This window comes from Uloborus diversus, chromosome 7 (assembly GCF_026930045.1).
Source record: "Uloborus diversus isolate 005 chromosome 7, Udiv.v.3.1, whole genome shotgun sequence".
NCBI classification, from domain to species: domain Eukaryota; kingdom Metazoa; phylum Arthropoda; class Arachnida; order Araneae; family Uloboridae; genus Uloborus; species Uloborus diversus.
Genome location: NC_072737.1, coordinates 54,946,876 through 54,968,596, shown reverse-complemented (window position 1 = coordinate 54,968,596; position 21,721 = coordinate 54,946,876).

The window sequence follows — 21,721 nt, the reverse complement described above, 5'->3', positions numbered from 1 at the left end:
TCCTTGCTATTATATTTACATTCCTTCATTAAATAATTCTCTTATTTTTTCATTCATTCACTTATTTTATTTCTCAATCACTATTTTAGTCACTCGTTTATTTTTTTCTCATACGCTTATTTATCCGTTTATTTTTTCATTATCTATTCCTTTCTTCATTCCTTCTTTGATTCAACTCATTTATTGAATGAAAAATATTTTATATAATCAAATAGAAAATATTTAATGAGAAGAATATTTTAATTTCTCATTTTGTCCCAAGGGAAATAAATCAGTAAATCCCCCCTCCCCCTCTCTCTTTCCCTTTTTTTTTTTCGAAGGTTCAAATTTGCTGCTAAAAATAAAAAATAATGTTTCAAAACGATTTTTTTTTTTTTTTGAAATATACTGTTTTTTCTTCCTGCTCTGTAATTTTCAAATCAAGTTTTCAATTTTTTCACTTTGAAAATGGTAAGTTATCTTAATTATTTCACTTTGCCCCGCATTCTCGTAATAGTAACAAAATTAATTTTGGTGTGAAAAAACCGTTTATATAACATATGGTAGTTTTTCTAACCTTTTAAATAAAATGTGACATCACGATAACATTTACGAAATTATATTATTACGAAAATTGAAGAAGGTTAAACCAGGGGTGGACTGGGTCCCTCCAAGAGGGTACCAACCTTGCACTACCAAAAGAAGAAAAAAAAATGAAGGCACCCAAAAAGAAAAAAAAAATTGAGGTGCACAGTTTCGGGGGCACAAAACAAAACAAGAAACCGAAGGAGCTGAGGTTGAAGGGTGCAGCAAAAAAATGAAAAAAAAAAAAAAAAAAAAGCAAGGTCTCAAATAGAATAAAATGAACAAAAAAAAAAGCTTCGAGAGCATAAAAGAACAAAGGCGCACATGTTCAAGGGCGCAAAAAAAAAAAAAAATCAACAAAATCACACAGATTTGAATGTGAAAAAAAAGAGAAAGAACGAAGGTGCACAGAGGGCGCACAGGAGGGACGTGGGACGATGAGCCGATGGTCCAGTGAGCCCTGGGTAAAAAACTTTTTGTTGAATAAAGGAGGGCGCAGGTACAAAAGAAGTTTGGAAACCACTGATTTAAACAAATTTTTTCTAGAGGCTCTAAATCATTTATCCTGATGATTCTCTGCATAACGATTTACGAGCATACGAAGCAAGGCTGCGGAGTCGGAGTAAAAATGACCGACTCCGACTAGACAATTTTAAAGCCTTCAACTCCGACTCCAACTCCCCCCCCCCCCCCAAATCAGTCCGACTCTGATTCAGTAAGCACTGTCGTTGTGGACTTTGGGGGAAATTTGACCGACTCCGACTCTTGAAATTTTAAACCTTCGACTCCCGACTCGACTCCTTTACTCCAAAATCAGTCCGACTCCGACTCTTGGACTCCAACTTCGAATCCACAGCCCTGATATGAAGGAAGTATTCTTACTAAGCAACAGCTTCAAAAGGTAGCAATATCAGAGTGTTTTTAGGTTACGCATTTAAGTTGAACTTTCCCAACCATCCCGGCATTTCTCACACCTCTAATGAACACTGCGCTACATATTTCGAGCAAACAACGTCAATCACGCTTAGTACTGGGAATTTTTTTAACCCGTTTTACACACGTTGTACTCTTCAATGGCAGAAAGCTTTAAAGGTCATCCATTTCTAAAGGAGAAACGATGATTTGGGAAATAATATTAAGTCCCTGTAACAACTGCTTTTTATACATCAACAGTCATTGACCGATTAACAATGAGGCTAATGATGTAACTGTCTCGTGGGCATCATGTAGAAAGGTGGAAAAATTTTTTGTTAGTAGACGCCACAGTAGACACTAGTTTCCACGAATTCATAATTGATGTCACATCCTAGAATGAATCCTAGATAGGCGAAATGTTGTACTTGTTCGAAATTTTATCATCAATTACGATTTCTGTTCTAACCGGCTCTCTTTAGCCTGTGTAAATTCAATTGTTTTGCTTTTTGAGATAGAGATTTTTGTATTATAAATATCACAAATTTTATAAAGATTAAGGTGAAAATGTGAAAGCCATCTCCATTTGATTGAATTATAATTCGGTTATCAGCAAATAACAATGCCGGCCGCTTTGTCTAGTGGCCAGAGAAGTCTGGGTGCGGTGGGGAGGTTCCGGGTTCGAACCCAGGCTAGGGTATACATGTACTTTCTCTTTCCTGTCCTTGTCACTTCTTTGCGTGAATGTGTTGTGCTGTGAATATGGTTGTACCCTATGAACAGGTACTTATAACATGCGTTACTTTGGAAGTCGGACTTCACACCAAATCACGGTACAGTTGAAAAGGTGAAGCAGCGCACAACAACTTGCCAACTTAGCTGGCACATGACAACAGTAAATAACAAAGAATTGGCATAAACTGGCAAATTCAGATGGAAACCAGTATTTGTTGAAAGTTTCCATGTTCGTACAGTGTCACAATTTTAATAAGTTTTGAAAAAGCTTGGAGATAGACTACGCCTTAACTCCTTGGGACGGGGGGGGGGGGGGGGAGCAACTTCCTCCATATCAATTAGTATTTTTGTATTTAGTGTAGGGATTGACATGCTTCCATCAAATGCTGAAGGATTTCTCTCTTTTGTTCTATAACCTTTAGTATTTTCCCGTTTCCATGCAAAATCAGTGAAATGCTCAGACCTTGAGGATTAATAAATTGTCAGATAGATTGATCACCGTTCGTAGAATGATACTATTAAGACTACGCTAAAAATAACAAAAATTCTGTATTGAGCAGAGACGACATGCTCGCAGAACGAAACACCGTCTCGAATGGGTGAAGTTTCAATTGTAGACACTTCTTCAAAGAAAATTAAAAGAAATGAGAAGATTAAAAGTTTTGCTGTAATTAAAACCCTAATTCAGTACAGGCATAATCACGCTAGATTTACAAAATAATAGTGCCTTAAAAACGGTGCAGTATATTCTGGGGCCGACTAACTAAAAGTGAGGCCAAAGGCCGACAATGCTTTGGAGGCCCTTTTCTATTCTATCACTTTATGTCAAAGCGAAATAATGTTTAACATTTATTTAAAAGAGAAATTTATTATTTCACGAAAATACATGAGTTTTCAACGCTATGCATAAGTTTTTTTAAAAAAAATTGGGGCCCCTAAGGAAGTTGGGGCCACAGGCACAGGCATAGGTGGCCTGAGCGTTAATCAGGCCCTGAGTATATTAAGTACTTCAAACAAGGGTGCCCCGATGGGAGGTCGTTGTGACCTCCCAAATTTTCTTTATTCGGTAAATTTTGTTTGATGATTGGGCAAAATCATCATCATTCAGCAAAATTCGGAGTTCCATTCGACAAAATTATCATCATTCGGTGAAATTTGGATTGCCATTCTGAAAAATTTGGAGTTCCATTCTGCAAATTGAGAATATCTGCCGTTCCGAAAACAGAAAGAAAATTAGGAATATCAATTTTCATATTTTAAATAAGTGAGAAATTTTTCAGCGTGATTTCTTCTTATTGCTTTTCAAATCATGCTTACAATGTTTCATTCTAGTTTTATTTTTCACAAAGCTACCTAAAAATACAATAAGCATCACATTCCTACTAAAGAACCGCTAAAAAAGCAAACCCGGAAGACTTCAGTGCTGTGTAACACAAAACTAACAAAAATAAAAGCAAAAAAAAGCTTTTAAAATCTTTTGGTGAGAATTAAGGGATTTACTTTAGCATCTGGCAAGAGCATTTCATTTCCTGATTGCCGAAGCGTGACGTATGGCTTGGAATTCAAAACTCTTGGTCAAGGTTTTCTACAGAGGATATTTTCTAATCATCATTATTCTAAAAAGTAACTTCTCTTCGCTAGAAAATTTTCTTTTTATTTATGATAACTTCTGTTATCTTAATCGGTGCTATAGGATTTATAAGAAACACAGTCGTGATCATGGAACCATTATTTTAATGAGAAAAGATTTAGGCAGTTTGGACCAAGTTTCCATCAGGCTGCGTATATCTCACATCAGTCAGGGAGTGAGTTAATGGATGTGCGAAAGAAAATTAAATGTAAGCATCCGAAAAGTGGAACGAGGTCGTATTATATACTTTAAACTTAGTTGCGTGCATCCTTTAAGTTACCCGATACAATTTTAACGGTAGATCACTTGTTGCATTTTGAATAAATGCTCAATCCGAGACATTTTACGCGTTTATGCTTAAGATAGATGCTCTCTTTGGAATAATTATGTTTTTGGTGTAGGTAAGACATTAAAAAAAGCACATTCCCAAACGTATTAAGTCAACAAAAAAAGTATAATAATTTGAATTCTAGAATTTAAATTCAAATTATGTGCTTCGCAATCACGAATTGCGACAGGACCCTACTCATTGGGGTAATTGTTTCTAGAAACGGTCCCTGTCCCCCCAAGCCTGCCCCTCCTCCTCGGCGGTTACGTGTGTATATTCAGGAGTGCCCACATGGGGGGGAGGGGTCATGGCACAGGCGCAGACTGCTCCATTGAAATTCTTAGGGGGCCTTGTTTTTAAGGGTATTTTTGTTTTTAAGGGTATGTTGGGGGATTAGCGATATTTAAGGTCGGTGCGCAGTTAGTCTTAGGGGATTGAGCACCCCTGGTAATCTTGTGTGAGTGTGTTTGTGTAGGCGTACGTACGTGCATGTGTAGGCTTGTGTGTGTGTGAGTAGACCTGTGTGTATGCATGTAGGCGTGTGTGTGTGTGAGCGTGCGTGTGTGTAGGACATGGACGCCACCGCACAGAAGAAGCGGATTCCGGGGGACAGTGCTCAGGGCCAGAGGAGCCGGTGGTGCAGCAGAGGCCTCTGGTCCAAGCTGAAAAAGGAACCACAACATCAAAGACGGTCAAGTAAAAACAATAAACAATTGTTATTGCTCAAAAAAAAAAAAAAAAAAAAAAAAAGAAAATTAATTTGAATTCTGAAATTTTGAATTCAAATTATGTTTTTCGCAATCACGAACTGAGACAGGACCCTACTCATTGGAGTTATGGTTTTTAGAAACGGCTCTTGTCCCCCCCAAGCCTGCCTCTCCTCCTGGGCGGTTACGTGTGCATAGTTGTGTGTGTAAGTGTGTAGGCTTGTGTGTGTGCGTAGACCTGTGTGTATGCACGTTGACGTATGTGAGTGTATGTGTGTGAAGTCGTGTTTGTGTACATGTGTGAGCGTGCGTGTGTGTAGGACATGGACGCCTCCGATCAGGAGAAGCGGATAGCTCCGGACCGGAGCAGCCGCGCCGCCGGCAGAGACGGTGGGCGGTGGTGCTGCAGAGGCTTCTGGTCCAAGCTGAAAAGGGAACCACAACGTTAAGGATGGTCAAGTAAGGACAATAAGCAATCGTGATTGCTCAAAAAAATTTTAAAAAGTAAGAAGGAAAGAAAAAAGAGTTAAAAGAAAAAAATTAAGCAGCTAAAAATCGAGCATATAAATTTTACAAAAGTTTAAAAAATATTTTTTTAACGTTATCGTAGTCTGTTTTCGTTGCTCCTTATTGCCGCTTTGCATTGACTACTGTTTGAAAAAGAAACAAAAAGTTCACAATAATTACAATGCATCGAATAACCGAGAGAACTCAAGTTCGCACATCCGCTTCGAAATTAGGATCCGCTACGCGTTCGATATTACCCATTCGTTACGCCAGAAGAATGTCACCGAACATCCTTCACCTTGTTTAATAACTTTTATTACCTTGTGGTTCTAAACAATTCGAATCCGTTTCAGGCATTGCGAATGCATAAGTTCTACAGTAAATATTTTTAATACATGAGAAAAAAAAATAGCTGAATTTGTACCCAACAAGTTCAAGTTTTCGGGTTTTAAAGCATTGGTTTTTATTCATTAAGGTCTGGTGGGGTAAAGTGGTCATAAAATGCAGGTTTTTCAACTTTGCTAAATAAATAAAAAAAATTTCTTTTAAAGCTTCCATTCATCTGGTTTTTATTTTGCATTACATTAATAAAGAATATGCTGCACTGAGTTTTCGAATGAAAAAATTTGATTTAAATAGCTTAATGGCATTTTCATTTCCATGTGTATTAATGATCTGGGGTGGGGTAAAGTGGTCATAGTTAAAACAATTGATCTAAAATCATCATAAACATCTGTAATTTTTTTGATGCTCAATATACACCTAGTTTTTTTTTTTTTTTTTTTTTGGAAATTCAACTTTATTTATATAGATTTTCGATGTATATAGATTTTCGAAGAATTTTAATCATATTTCACCCCTGGATTTCATCAACATCATCAGGAAAGGTGTGATAATTTGCAATGTTTGATTTCTTTGGGAATATATTAAAGATAGCGTCTGAATGATGTCTAAACTACCTGAACTACATAATAAGAAAACATGACATTCAAGTATAGTTTCGAAAAAATATTAATTAAAAAACCAAAGGGAAAATAAATAATCAAGTTTTATCTGTTTATTCAATGTATGCGAAACACTTCTAGTTCTAAGTTTCTGCTTTTTACTGATATTTAAAAGATTTTTTTTTTTTTTTTTTGGGGGGGGGGAGGTCATAAATTAGTCTACTAGAATAAATTGAAAGCTGTGGTTGCAAAAATAATTCTATGTATATATATAAACTTAGCTATTTATAGAGAAGTGTTCTCGAGACATCTGGGAAGCTGCCTGTACAACCAATCTGCTAAAAATTTTAATGAACAAAATTTTACAAAAAGTTAAAAGAGGTGTTCAGATTTTTAAATGGTTCATGCGCACACAAAACGAATTTTTTTTTTTTTACGTAATTAAAAATTGCCAGTAACAAAATTTTGAATTCAGAATATAGTTCCTAGTTGTTAAAATCTAAAATAAAAAATTTACCCTCATTCTTTCATTTGTTTGAATATATAGCTCTTTATTTGATTTATGATAACTTTACCCCATTGACAACTTTCCCCCACCAGACCCTATTATGTTTTTTTAATTCGTTCGTTTCTTTCTCCCCCCCCCCCCACACGATTTCTAATAGCTGTATTTTTGTATAAATTCCTGTTTCTAAACATCACTCAAAAAGAAAAGCAAAAAATCAAATTGTTTTGAAATTACAGCCCGATTGTATCCCCGATAGCAGAAACAGCGTGACGCTGCGACGCCCGTCGCAGATTCTTGAAGATGTCAACAGAGTACATCTGAATAGAAAAGTTATTTCTCGCTTTCTGCACAAATCTCTAGAGTTTTGTGCAAAACATTAGTTTGAAAGGAAACAGAAAAAGGTAAAAACAAAAACCAAAATAAATTCTATGAAAAAATCCTCAGTGGTTGCGAGGTTAACATTTTTTCCGTCGGCTACCTGCACCCCGGTACATTTTGAATAATTTTAACCTATGTTTCACGCGCAATTTTTTAATTAGAGATTTTATTTTCAGGCATTCCTCGGTGATGATTTGTATTAAGTGTTACGACTAATCTAATGCTGGTTTACCTAGCAGTATATTTTTCAGGTTTTTAATCTGTGTCGCAGACAACAGAAAAAAAAAATTTGCTTTCGGGATTGTATCATAATACACGAAGCAACTATCAAAAAATATTTTATCTATGCTGCAAGAAATGTACGCGATTGTTAAATAAAGGATATTGTTAAAAAAAATTGTAATATTTATTTTAAAGGCAAAGGGCAAAAGGAGGGCAAAAGGAGAAACATATTCTAAATATATATAATATAATATTCTATATATATTCGTAATAGAGATAATAACTAAAATTATCCGCAGTGTAACGGTTTAAGTTTTACGCAACTGATCGCGTTTTGAGTGTATTAAATCAAATATATACCTGTTTTTAAGATCTCTTAGATGAACCAATAATTGTCTTAAGTCATTGCATCCCATAAGAATAGAAATTACTCCTCATTTTCGTCAGCACAAATTTTCATTTGAAATCAACATATTTCAATGCAAGTAACAGTTATATCCAGGTATCATAAGTTTATTTTCCCCCAAGCACGGATTGAGAGGGGAATCATGATGCCTCCCCCCCCCCCAACCCGCCTCCTGATTGAATAAATATAGCCTAAAACAACATTTTAGGGACATCTGCTATTTGACTTCAGCAGGTAAGAAATCCATTCATTTACAGCAGCAACTTGCTAGCTGTTTTGCAAAATTTTGGTTGAAAATTTAGACGCATTTTTAAAGTGTGTATAGCAAAGCATCTATATAGAGGACATATTTTAGTAGCACCCGTTTTCTTTAGGAACTTTAGGATCTACGATAGTTGTAGCTTGTGGGAAACAGAAAACGTGCATGCAATTCATTAAAAACTAGTTGTAAAAGCTATCATCAAGAAATCATTTAGTATTTATAAACAATAGTATTTAATATTGCAGGAATTCAATCAAGCTTATCTCGTTACCATTACAATTTCCTTGTCAAAAGCTAAAGAATCTAGCACCTCAACAAATGAAAAATCCATTCAGCAACGATTCATTCCCTCCATTCAATCAACAACACTCTAAACTCAGTTACCTCACATTTCAAATTCTTCACAAAAGACTTTTGGCCTGGTATCAAGAATAGTGTTCACAGCCAGCAGCTGGCTTTTGTGAGGGAAGGGGATTGTAAATCACGATCTCCCCCTTCCAATCCAACTGGGGAAAAAAGCATGGATTCCTGTCTTGAGGGCAAAGTGATCCTCGCTTCAGAAACTCCCCCTTCTTTAACAGGTTTTCCCCTTATTAGCATTCTGTCACAAGTCCTTTGTGTTCTTTGTCACTTTTTAACCCATTTATCTTTCTACAAGAATAGAATGTCCTGAAATAATGAAGGAGTGATTTCCACCAAGGATCTATTGAGGCTGAAAGCTCAGAAACTGGCCAGATGTAAAGTGAAAATAGAGCTACTTTTAGTTCACTGGATTGGACCATGGCCCCATGGTTTAGCAGGATATTTTCCCCATAAAATACGATTTCAGTACACAAAATTTGACATTTTCAATAACTTATTCATTAATGGCTGGAGAAGAAATGTTTTTACATTTTTGCAAAGAAAAAAGGGACTAAAAGCAAGGAAGTTCTAATTTCTAAGGAGGGGTGGGACCTTGAGCCCCACTTGCCCCTCCTCCCGTATGGGCGCCCGTGGGTTGGACTGCCTGATGCATTTTTTCAATCAAAAACAAATTTTTCCAGAATAACTCAACTTTATATTTATAGAGTTTTTTTACTCTAAACACAAATTACAGCAAGGAATGTTTTAGGCACAATATTTTATTTTCTTCACAATTTCACATTTAGGCGTTGCTACAAAGCTTAGCAATCTTTACCTTTCAGATTTATACAATCTTCAACTCTTTTTGCGGCGTTTAAAGAAAAAAACGACTTATGCAAAATATTTAAAAAAAAAATTACAGATGGATTGATTTATTTCACGGAAATAAGCAAAAAAATTCAAATAAATGGACTTTTCTCGTGTTTTGTTAATGAATGGAATTTTAAATTAGAATAGAAGGGGGAAATCTACTGTGTGACCGATTTTATAGGCCACATTCCACATCTTTTAGAGGTCATTTTATCAGAATTGTAAAATTCAGTATCCTTCAGAGCAAATTTGCGGAAAAGGGGGAAAGAAAAAACTTTCGGGGCGCCGTCCTCTTATCCCCACACGTCTTTTGATCCCCCCCCCCTTCCTCTTTTTTGACTCACCAGTCGTCTATGAAGATCTCATATTTTTTACGAAACATTCACTTTTTTTGAACACGAAAAAACGACAGATCTTCGAACGTTTTTCAGAAAAGGCAAGCGCATGAGCATTAATTCGAAGTTTCAAGACCAAAAAGATGCTTATGTGCCTGCTGAACATTTTAGTAGAAGTTATAGAAAAAATTTCTAATAAAAAGAACTGCACACCTATTATCTCGAATGTTCGCTTAAACACATTGATTTTCATAAGTTTGCAGCCAGTTCAACCCGTGTTTTACCACACTTTAGTTTCAGCTTTTTAAATGAATTCGTTTCAAAGAAACGTCAACATTTCGAGAAATTATACACTTTTAAAAAGATGTAAAAAAAACTCAAAAGGAATGAAATTAAAACCTGGACGATCATCATTCCGACACGATTTTGAATTATAATAGAAGATCCACAAGATCATCAATCTAACACGTACGAATAATCAAAATAAGATTTCTAACTCACACTCCCAATACATAAGTTGAAAAAGGTATTGTAATAAATGGCATTTAAGACAATTGAAGTAGTTTAATAACTGTAATCTGTCAAAACAAATAATTCCAAACTTACTCGAGGAAGTATTGCAGAATCTGTTCATTATTATCAAAAGGTTGACTAGCAAATCAATTCAATGGCTTTTACAATTATATCTACAACTACACTCCATTACATTGAATCTAATATCTTGCATCGGTAAAACAAGAATAACAATAATAATCCACGTATTAGACATAGAGTCTATATCTCCATGGTATTAGACCACTAAAGGTAAATTTTAGTAAGAAGTGTTTACTTCACTTCTCGTCGTAAAAGCGATCGAATTTAATAAAAATCAAAGTGATGTATCCTGAGATAAATTTCGTCAAAAAGACAACAATTTGTGGCCGAGCGGTGGAAAGCTATTAGAAACTCCAATAAACTATAGGGGGCGCTGCAGCCAGTCTAATGGCGGCTGAAAAAGGTAAAACAAAACAAATGCCATAACTAATAACTTGCTTTGACGCTTTGTGAATCGCAGTACTTTTTCATCGTGTTTATGGGAAACTTTCTTTTCTATTCTTCTGAAATTACATTACACCAAAAACTGTCTGAAGCTTGTAATTTACACTAAAGAAAACAAGTGGAATGGAAGGTTTTACCTTTTTCGGTAGTATTGTTAATCATCGCAAGGTAACGTATTCGAGCTCTGGAATTGCGAATACTACCTGCAATGTAGGAGGGCGTGGGTTCGATTTCTACTGGTGCCCTCTGTGTCTGTCTGGGTGTTAGTTCATCTCTTTTATTAGTGATGTCAGCCTTTCTTGTGTTATCTAGTATAGAATAAATAGGAAATTGGAATTGTTATAAATTGGATTATTAGCGATACAAGCGTCTCATATAGGGAAAGCGTAGAACTCAATGTACGTTTAGGAAAACGTTTCACCGCATGATGGAATATTTAATCCATAGTTGGAACAAACCTAACCTGGCAGCATCGTAATGCTGTGATTAGGATCTGCATAGCCTTCACAATGTTACCAGGTTAGGATTGCCACAACTATAGATAAGGGATTCTCAAAGTGTGGTCCGCGGACCTTTGGGCAGCTAGCTCATCTTAGGGGGTTCATGGTGCTAGCCTGTTAAAAAAATTTCGATCAAAGCTCCCAAATGTTCTGATGTATTCTCAAAAAGTCCCACTCCACTAAACTCCTGGTTTTTTTACACCGCTACTGCTATGAGGATGCGTTAAAAATGAGGGGGCAGTTTGGTATACTTTAAAACTTTGTTTTAGATTTAAAGCAACAAGTTACAAATGTCCACTGCACAGCTCACTACAAAATAGAATGGTAAAAATGTCCTTATAGACAAGTGACATGGTCTAATTAAACCAGCACAATTGTATTCCAATTTTTGGATTATTTTAACTTGAAAACGTATGTCACATATTCCTGGTTTGTATAAATTATACACACCAGAAAGTGTAAAATGGTATTATTACAAAAAGTTAAAAACTTCTGGGGGAGGGACCCTGGATCCCCCCTTTCCTTGGAGGGAGGATTATATACCCTTTAAACCACCGGTGACGCCCCCCCCCCCGGGCGCCCCTGTCTGTTTTCTTCATTACTCACTTCCTCGGCTGTAAAAATTAATTTCAAGTCTGATTAGAAAGTATTTCAGCTATGAATAATTTATTCCAACCATTCATAGCAGCAGTACTTTACGCCACTGCTTTTTAAAAATTATTTCGCTCAGTTGTACTGAATCTCAAGAAAATTCCACCATTAGGTGCAAATTTTAAATATTTGATTTCATGGAGATATTGAAGTGCCAACATGTTGGACTTTGAAATAAAATACAATAAAACTTAAAGAATAACTATAAAGAATTTTGAAAAGAAAACTAATAACAGAAACTAACAAAGGGTCAAATTAGATAAATTCAGCCTGAATTTCAAACCAAAAGGATAGGTAATTAATAGCAAACACAAACATATCCTGATCAGGAGGAAATGTTGAAGATGATAATAATGTTAGAAGAGAATCATTTCTCAAAGAGAAATAATAGCTATAAATTTTTAATAATAATACACACAATTCCAAAGAAATGGCACTAAAAAAAAAGATGCATCTGAAACCAGCACTGCATGAGAACGAATTATTTGAAGATGAAAGACTTCAAAGCAATTAGTGGAGGTGTATCGCGCATTATTAACAGCACCACCGCGCAGCATAAATTAGTAATATGTAGGATTTTTAATAACAGTTGTTCACAAAAAATTTTAATTGTGCGCTCTTTGCACAGTTATGAAATTTGGTAGGAAAAAAAGATGCTGTTTATACTTTTATGATAATACTGATTCCGGTATTCTGGTAACACGGTTTTAAAAATATTGAAAACTGTTATGGTACTTTTAGTTCGGTATTACAATTACTAACTGCATACAGGGTTCGAAAATCTCATGATATTTTCTAAAATATCCGATAATTTGATATATATCGGATATTTTGATATATATATCCAATATTTTCAATTTGTACTGATTAAAGTCTTCCAAATTGTAAATGCATCATCCTCCAATAACTCTTTATTTTCTTATATTATAATTACAGTAAATAGACTGAAAATTAAGGTTTCTTTCATTATTTATATATATTTCATTTTACATTTCGATCAATTTTAATGGAGTTAATCTAGCATTAGCTGTTTTACTCATTTTTCTTCTATTAGCTACTTTTACAGTTACATGATTCAGAAATAAATAATATGCGTTACTCAGTGTACAGTCGTAAGACATCTTCTTTTTTTCTGAGCAATGTTTAATATTTAATTAGGCACTTTTAATATGAATTAAAATTGTTACATTACCAATAACTTTATGAACATAAAATAAAAAATAAAAATGGAATATTATATTACTTTGTTATACTAATGATGTATTACACGTCATAAAAATTTAGTACATAACTTTTTGGCTATTTTTAATAATAAATAAACAATATTACTATGATTAATATACTTTTTATATTGAAAATACCATTGTTAAAAAAATAAATATTGAAAATATTAAAATTTCATGATATTTTCAAAATAAATATCGGATATATATCATGATATATATCGGTGAACCATGACTGCACATAAACTGAAATTCAGGAAGACAATTTATAAAATTGTTCAATAAGGGATCGTAATATTGAGGATAAAAAGCTGCAAATAGATGTAAGGTTCATACGTTCAATACTAATAAGAATTTCGTCATCTGCAAAAACTATCTAAAATGTGAATTTGTTTTTCGTACAGTTCAATAATGAACACACACAAATAATAACAATAATAAAATATTCATTGTACTTTTCAACAGTTTATTAAAAAAGGACAATATACACTGACACAAATTGTAAAATATTTTACAACAGAATATCTACATACTTTTTACATAACATAAACCATGCGGTTTCTGAATTATAATTTACATGCTGATGGAAAAAATAAGACATATGTAAATCTAATGTTAGCAATCAGGATTAAACAGCAAATAAATATACACTGCAGAAAATAATTACAGTCAACTCTTGATAACTCGAAATCCCAAGGGACCAGCTAAAAGGTTAAGATTTATTGGTAATTCGAGCTATGGGAAATTTTTACAACAGTCTCAAGAGTTCAGGGCCTGATGAAAAACTTCAAGATAAAGGAATATTCGAATTATAAGCGTTGAGTTATCGAGATTCGACTAGTTTTTAAGATTGTGGTACAAACAGTGACAAAAGCAATTAATCTATTGCAAAAGATAAAAATCGGCAATAAGTAATACAAAGATAGGGGGATGAAATGAATAATAGCTCCAGTTTTAGAGAAAATTATGAAGTTGTATTTATAGTGTGGCTCAGATAAGTAGAAGCTTGACCCTGACAATGTCTACTTCTTTTAGAGGTAATAAAGAAGGGTGATGGGCACTGAGTTGAGTTGTGTTACTATTTTAGAAGTTGCACGAAAGTGCTCCACCCAGCAACTTCCCCATGACATGAAATTTGATTGCAAACAATATAAAGAACACTATATTTTGACACTTTTGGGCAAAAAATTATCATCCCAGGTATTAATTGAAATGCAGGATAGGAGAAGCACGAGATATTTTACATTATTTTAAGTTAAAATTTTGGCAAAAGCACAATTATTATCAGAGTCGACGATAGGCCATTAAAAAGGTCCTGCTTGAAAATTGAAGCACAGTGAAACTCTGATTTTATCTTGACAGTTTTCATCAGTTTTCATGCTTCCAGCAGAAAATATGCCATGACCCCCCCCCCCCTGTAGGTGAGCACCCCTGGAAAATTGATCCACATCATTTTTATAGCTGTAATTAAACTTATTAAATATTTCTTTTGTATCCATCTTATTTCAACTAATATAACTGTTGTGAAAATATTATTTCCATCTATATTGTTCACTTAATATTCAGAAGGATACCAAGAGGTCCTCCGCAGTGAAAAGGTTGAGAACCACTGGTCTAGTCATGCTGCACATGATCATGCACTTTATTTACTGACCACAATTCAATATTCATATGAAAAACTATAAATAAAAACAAAGTTATGAATATTCGATTTTCTATTACAGTTGAACGTTTTAAGCAGTAAAAAAAGGGCCAATCAAACATTAACAACAGTGTAAATATGTACAAGTTTAGTATAAAAAATATCTACAATAATTAAATACCTAAATTTTTAACAATAACAAATTTTTTAATGTAGGGAACTTGAAATACATTCTATATTACAAATGCCAAAAATGGAAATCATGTTTGGCAACATTAGCTAGAAGAGAGATTCAGCATGCCCTCGCACGTTAAACAATTCTAAACAATAATTTATGTTGTGCAGATTTAAAGGTAAATACATAAAATACATGTTTTTGCATTGGAAATATTAAAATTCATTTTTCTCATTTTTCACATAAAGTAATTTTTTGAGTAAAAAAATATTAACAACTATTGTCAAATTTAGAATTGCGTATTGAGTAGTCCATCGAAGTTTCATTGAAATATAAATAAAATAGAAAATTAGAAAATCATTGCAATAATGGACTGTCTACAAATGGTGTCACTCTCTGAGGAGGGAGGAGGAGGGGTTGTGAAACTGAGTTTGTGACAGGAAGGGGGGGGGGCAGTGGTGGCGCTAGAAAATCCCCGACAGGGTGGCAAACTTGCCCGACAGGGGGGCATTGCCAAATTTTACTTTGCAAGATTCCCCCCCCCCCCCCCCCCCCCAGAGCCTGATCATCCTGACATTGGACATGGGGCACATTTCTATTTCAGGAAATTCATTTTGTGCCTCCCCCCCCCCATTCCAGCTTTTTTTTTTATATGTTGAAGCAATAAAATATTTCTTTCGATACTTGCATTTTTACACAACCGTACTAAATTTGGTGGTACCTCATATCACAATGTAATATATACATTTAAAAAGTAGAAGATATGTAGTAGTATACGATAAATATATAAATGTGGTTAAACTTTGCAATAAACCGTAAATACCAAAATGATCTATCATATAACTTTTAATAGTAAATACAGACTAAATTTGGAGTGGTTTTCTGATTTGCAAAGAGATCACACTTTTAAGGCGAATTTTTAACAACAAATAGATTTTTTCCTTGTTTTGGCATTTGCAAAACTATCAATGATATCATTGTACTCTAGATTCTGAGTGAAATCATTATTTATTTTTAATTAACATGATAAATTAAGGGTATTTTGGGCCCCCCTGAAATCTAAGAGGAAGGGCCTGTGCCCCACATGCCCCTGCGGTAATCAGGCTCTGCCCCCCTCCAATTCAAGTGATAAATAAACTAATCATTTTTTGCTTCTAAGAACACGAATTCCCTATAAAAATTAAAAGCAAAAAATAAAAAATTTAAAATAGATAAAATGAAATATGTAGGGAAAAAAATCAAATTTAAAATGAAAAACATGAAACTAGGCTTTTGTGAGCAGGGTCATCGCGAGATCAATAAACTAGAACTGTCTGAGAATTAAATATTGACGAAAAGTCTGACTATGATGTAAAATCATTATAAATGTGCGCCCAACAGAATTTTATGCAGAGAAAGAAACTTAACAACAGGAATTTAGTTGTGCTTGTAGAAATTAGGGGGGTCCGGGGGTTCTCCCCCGGAAATTTTTCGAAATTGTAGCTCTGAAAACGCAATTTTAGATGATCTTCGGTAATTTCATGGAGAGAAGGATTTGGGTGCTCATTCCCAAAGAATTTTAAGAAATTGAAGTCCAATAAACGAACTTTTAGTCGATCTGTAATGGTATTTTATAGGGAGTGAGAGTCGAGGTGCACCCCCGAAAAAGTTTTAAAATTGAAGTATTGAAAACGCAATTGTAGGTCATGTTTGGTAACGTTAGGGTGATGGGGTTAGTGACCGATTAAGATACTGAGGGTCCCCCCCCCCTTCCGTAATCAAACCTTATAAACACACAAATTTACGGAGGGAAACTCCCAGGGCTCAAGGTTATAGCAGTGCTCATCCACTAGCTCAAAATATTTATTGGAGAGCAGAGAAACCCACATCTTAAGTAAACAAAAAAAAAAAAAAAAAGCAACTAATATTAAGTTAAAAAATTCAAAAGAAACTTGAGCCCGATGCCTAGCTTTATATTAAGATGAACCTCGCGAGTCAGAACACGTATAAAATTAAATTTATTTATATTTTCTTTCATTATATTATTTTTCCGGGGTAACTTGGGAAAGCATGGAAAAGGGAAGACGATTACAACTACTAAGTTTTGCTAGCGCAAAGCAGAATCAAGAGAAAAAATTGAAAATCTTTTGAAGAGCCTAGTTTGCTAAAACCCATTACAAGTATTTTATTTGATAACAAATAGAAACTGGAAACGAGTAAAAATTTTGCGCTAAAAAAATTAGAAAAGGTGCAAATTTTTACGATTTTTAATTAATTTGTATGGTAATAAAAGGTCTACATCGATTAGGCCTAGCTGGTGGTGGATGGAGCTGGCGGGCAACCGGGCTAATCAGATAAATAATCATGATAGTTTCATAGGGGCTGCACACATATTTCATTCCTAGATTTTTACAAATATCATCGTACAAATCACAGCTATTTGGAGGAAAATGTGTGGGCCGCCGAAGCATGTTTGTTTGAAATAGAAAATAAAAGTTAAAATGTAGTGAGCGAGATTTAAATTATTGAAATGAATAGTCACACCAGCAGTTCTAAGCAAGAAAAATGACAGACTCCGACTTCGGGAATTTTAGAGCTTTCGACTCTGATTCCACAAGAACTGGCAGGGGATTTTAAGGGAAAATGATCGACTCCGACTGCTGAATTTTTAAACCTTCGACTCCTGACTCCGACTTCTTTACCTCAAAATCAGTCCGACTTCAACTCCTCACCCGTTGGTTCTAAGTTTTTGAATGTACTAAACGAAAGTAATGTGTGTGTTTTGTGTAATCCAAAAAAAAAAAAAAACGAAACTTGATAATATGATCGGCACTATGCTATACTCGGTAACAAACGAAGGTGAAAAATCGCGAATCTCGTTTTTCAAATTCAATGGTTTGCCGTAGTACTCAAAAAGGGCTATTACTACTGTACACTCCCGATTATCCGCGGAATTGAGTGGCTCAGGTACCGCGGATAACGAAAATCGTGGACAATCCGAAAAAGGTTTAAAACCAAAGGTAAAGAAGAGAGAAATTATCTTTTGATTGTATTGTAAATAAAACGTGAAACGTTTAAAAGAGATGCGGCATTAAAAAATATGTGTATTTCAAGTTCTACAGAACTAAAATAAACTAAAATTTAAATCAGGAACTTTCCGTCAACCTAAAACATTCAACAGTCCAGAAGTGAAAACAGTGTGTGACCACAACAAAAAAGATCCCATCAGAGAATTCCCAGAAACCTGTAGGCGTTTTCCGAACCTTTCTCGATCGGAACAGATGACAAAGATAATGTCTTACGCTCTTTTAAACTAGGGGTCTTCAGTAAACACATGTGTTTTACCGAAATCAGCTGAACGCTTTCCCTTGAGGCACGTGTCAAAGAGAAGTTGATGACAATGCATACCGACTTTCACGTTTTTTGAGAAGGAGCACTTGTCGTGGGAAAGGGAAAAAAAATCTGGAACGAATTGATTTCAGATCCGCGTTTTTGAAGAACAAAATTTTTCAACTATTTTTTTTTCTTTTTCCGAGACTTTCGCAGATAATCCACTCGTGGATAATCGAGAGTTTACTGTACTTCAAACAATAAGCTTTACACTTAATGTTATTTATAAAAATCAAAAAATTGAAAATAACTAAAGCGTCTGGTGGACAAAAATATTGTTTCGGCTCTCCTGAAAAGAGCCAATTTTCACATTCGGTAGTTCAGCATAGTGCCGACGATATTACGTCATAAACAAACTTATGAGTTTCAAAGTGATTAACATTAATTGCACCAGTTTCTTTTGTGTAAGGTTTTTCTCTTTTTTTTTTTTTTAAATTAACTATATACCTAACTTTTTTCAAATTTTTTGAAGCATTCATAATTTGAAAATGCATAACCATTAGTTTCAAACTTTTTATTGAACATGCCAGTTGAAATAGGTCATAATTTCAAATTTCAAGTTTTAATTCTCTTTCCAGACTAAAGGGGGAAAATGTAAATTCAAAGTCTTACCCCAAAGTTTATCTACATAGATCATTTTTGCAGATCTACGGAGTCGGAGGGAAAATGGCCGACTCCAACTCAGGGCCGGATTTAGACTTAACGGGGTCCTAAGCCATTTTAGGTGTGGGGCCCCTTTTGCAGTTTTAACAACGTTTCTCTCGGTGGTGTAAGAGAGGCACTTTTTTTTTATAATTTTTTTTCTCCTTGACTATGTCGGTCTATTTCATCTGATACATACAGCAATACTTTAATTTTTGATGATCGTGTTTTAATGTGTTTTCCCTGATGTCCTGTGTTGGATTGACCTTAAGAGGGGAAATGTTATCAAGAAAGTCACACATGACTCCCCTTTAAGTGGAGTACAAAATATTCCCAATTGTAGGGGGCCCGGGGATTTCTTCCCCGGAGGAAATTTTGAAAAATAGATATAAGGCTTCAAAATGTAGAATTTTATAAGATGTAGTTGCAACTACAAAAATATCAGGACAGAAATAGGCAAACAAAACTTTTTTTAAGTTATAAACTCTTTCAAAAATTAAGATAATACACAGTAAAAATTGTTTTTGATTCGAAAAACCAATGACAGCAGTCGACAGAGAGAAACAGCGCGGGAAACGAAAAGACACCGCATTGCTTCATGCTCACATTGGCTTTCGATACAATTAGTTTTTAATCACTCCTCTAACTCACCGACAAACAATTCAACTCCGACTCCTTTACCTTAAATCAGTTCGACTCCAACTCTCACTCCGACCCCGCAATCACTGGCAGTGTTACAGGCATTGAGGGAAAATGACTCCGACTCTTGGAATTTTTAACCTACAAATGCCGACTCAGACTCCTTGTCTCCAAAATCTGTCCGACTCCGACTGCGCAGCACTGCTTTTTTACACTATTTTAGTACTTGAAAAAAAGCATATTAAAAAAAAAGAATATAGCTTGCAAAAAAAAAAAAAAAAATTAAACAAGATTGAGTCTGGTATCAGTCTGTAAGTTGGTTTGATCGATCTCGAAGGAGCAATGTTGACTTTTGAATTGGACTTGGTCCGATCAAATGATTACAGCGGTCTGGGCTAAGCGCAGCTTTTACTTTAAGTTAGAAACATGAGTTTCGACTACATGATAACATCTGGAAAAAAAAATGGAAGCAAAATGTATGTTTTCAATTGCTTTTAACACATGATTTATTTATTTATTTAATTTTGCCTTTTCCAAAAGGTTCGCCCCTCCCCCTCCCCCAAACATTTTTCTCAAAAAGAACCCAAACCCGATGCATTATCAAACCGACGTTTAATAATCTAATGATTATTTAGTTGTGCCAAGCCTGAATGTTTAGTAAATCATTCTCCATTCCCAACAAAACTATTATGCAGCCTACCAACAAGATCAATATAAGTTTTTGAGAAAAATGTATTTAAAATGTTAAACATCTATTTGCTTTTATTATATTAGGCCAAAGAATTTTTTTCCTGCATTTAGCATTTGAAGACAAGACATCATTGCACTAAAAAATTAAAACATTAAATCTACTTTAGTACACTTCCTTGTATGAGATAAAAAAATCGTTTACTCATCGATATGTTTTGTTGCAGAACAATCAACAATAATCAGAAAAGTTGTAAATAACTATAGTAATAACTTACTTGTAACTTCTGAGTGAAAATAAAGTACTTTAAAAGTTAAAACGCATCAATAAGTGTGGTCTGCGTCTGCACACTTGACGTGCTGATGAAGAGCTGTTTAGAATGTAATAGGAAAGCAAAAATCTCCGAAGCATGTTTTTTCTCCCCCGATGACAACCCCCCCCCCCCCACCCCATCCCCTCTCGTCTCGTCCTGGCTATTGTCATTCAGTACGTATTTCTCTTGTAACCCGATGACGACGCCTTAGGTCTGACCGGTAATCACCACTGCATTCTGCAGGGACGGGGGTGGTACTCTTTTAGTCTAAGTGGACACCCTGAGGTCAAAACCAGCTCATCGACACCCTGCATCGACAAACAGAAATTTCAAGGATCAAAACACACCATTTCCCCCGAAGTAATAGCTATATTTTGTCACCATCTGGACGACGTTATACGGACTCGGGCTCGGGCTAAACTTGCCGCCTCAAAGGGGATTGATTTTTGTTTCCTTTTATATATATATATAAGATACTTCTACTTTTTTCTACAAATTTTTTTTTTCTAGTTCATATATGAGAAAATTTTATCATTTACGATAAACGCAAAGCAAACAGATTCCCCGACGAAATACTAAATTTTCCCCGACGGGGGGGCAAGACGCTTCCGACGAGGGGGCAATTGCCCCCCCTGCCCCTCCCTTGGAGCCACGTCTGGGGGGGGGAGTGGAAATGCAACATCAGGCTTTTTTTTAGAATAGGTTAATAAAATATAGTGTGAAATGTGACAAAGAGCGGAAGGGGGTGTGATGAACTGTGACTTCATGACAAAAAAGTAGAAAAATAGTGTGACATCATTTATAGACAGTGACAAAATGTAGATGGCAGTAAATTGCCACATGATTTGGGGTAAACAAGAAGTACACTAACAAGAAGTGACAAGGAACACTTAAAAAAAAAATACAAAAAAGTTTGAAAATGATCTAACTGAATATGGCACTTTTAATGAATTTCATAAATGACATTGAAGTTTTTTAAAAAATTGAACTTTTTACAAATAAGCATATGAAAGGAGTTTTCTAAAGGCTGTTGTATAGCTTGCAACAAAGATAACTTGTACCAAGATGTTTGCAGAACTAAGCCAAAGCACCTAGTTTGGAATTCAAGCATCAAAATGAAGCCCGGTTAAGTTTGCTGTGCCAAAATGTAGGTAAATCAACTGAGAATTTATAAATAGAAATAATATGTAA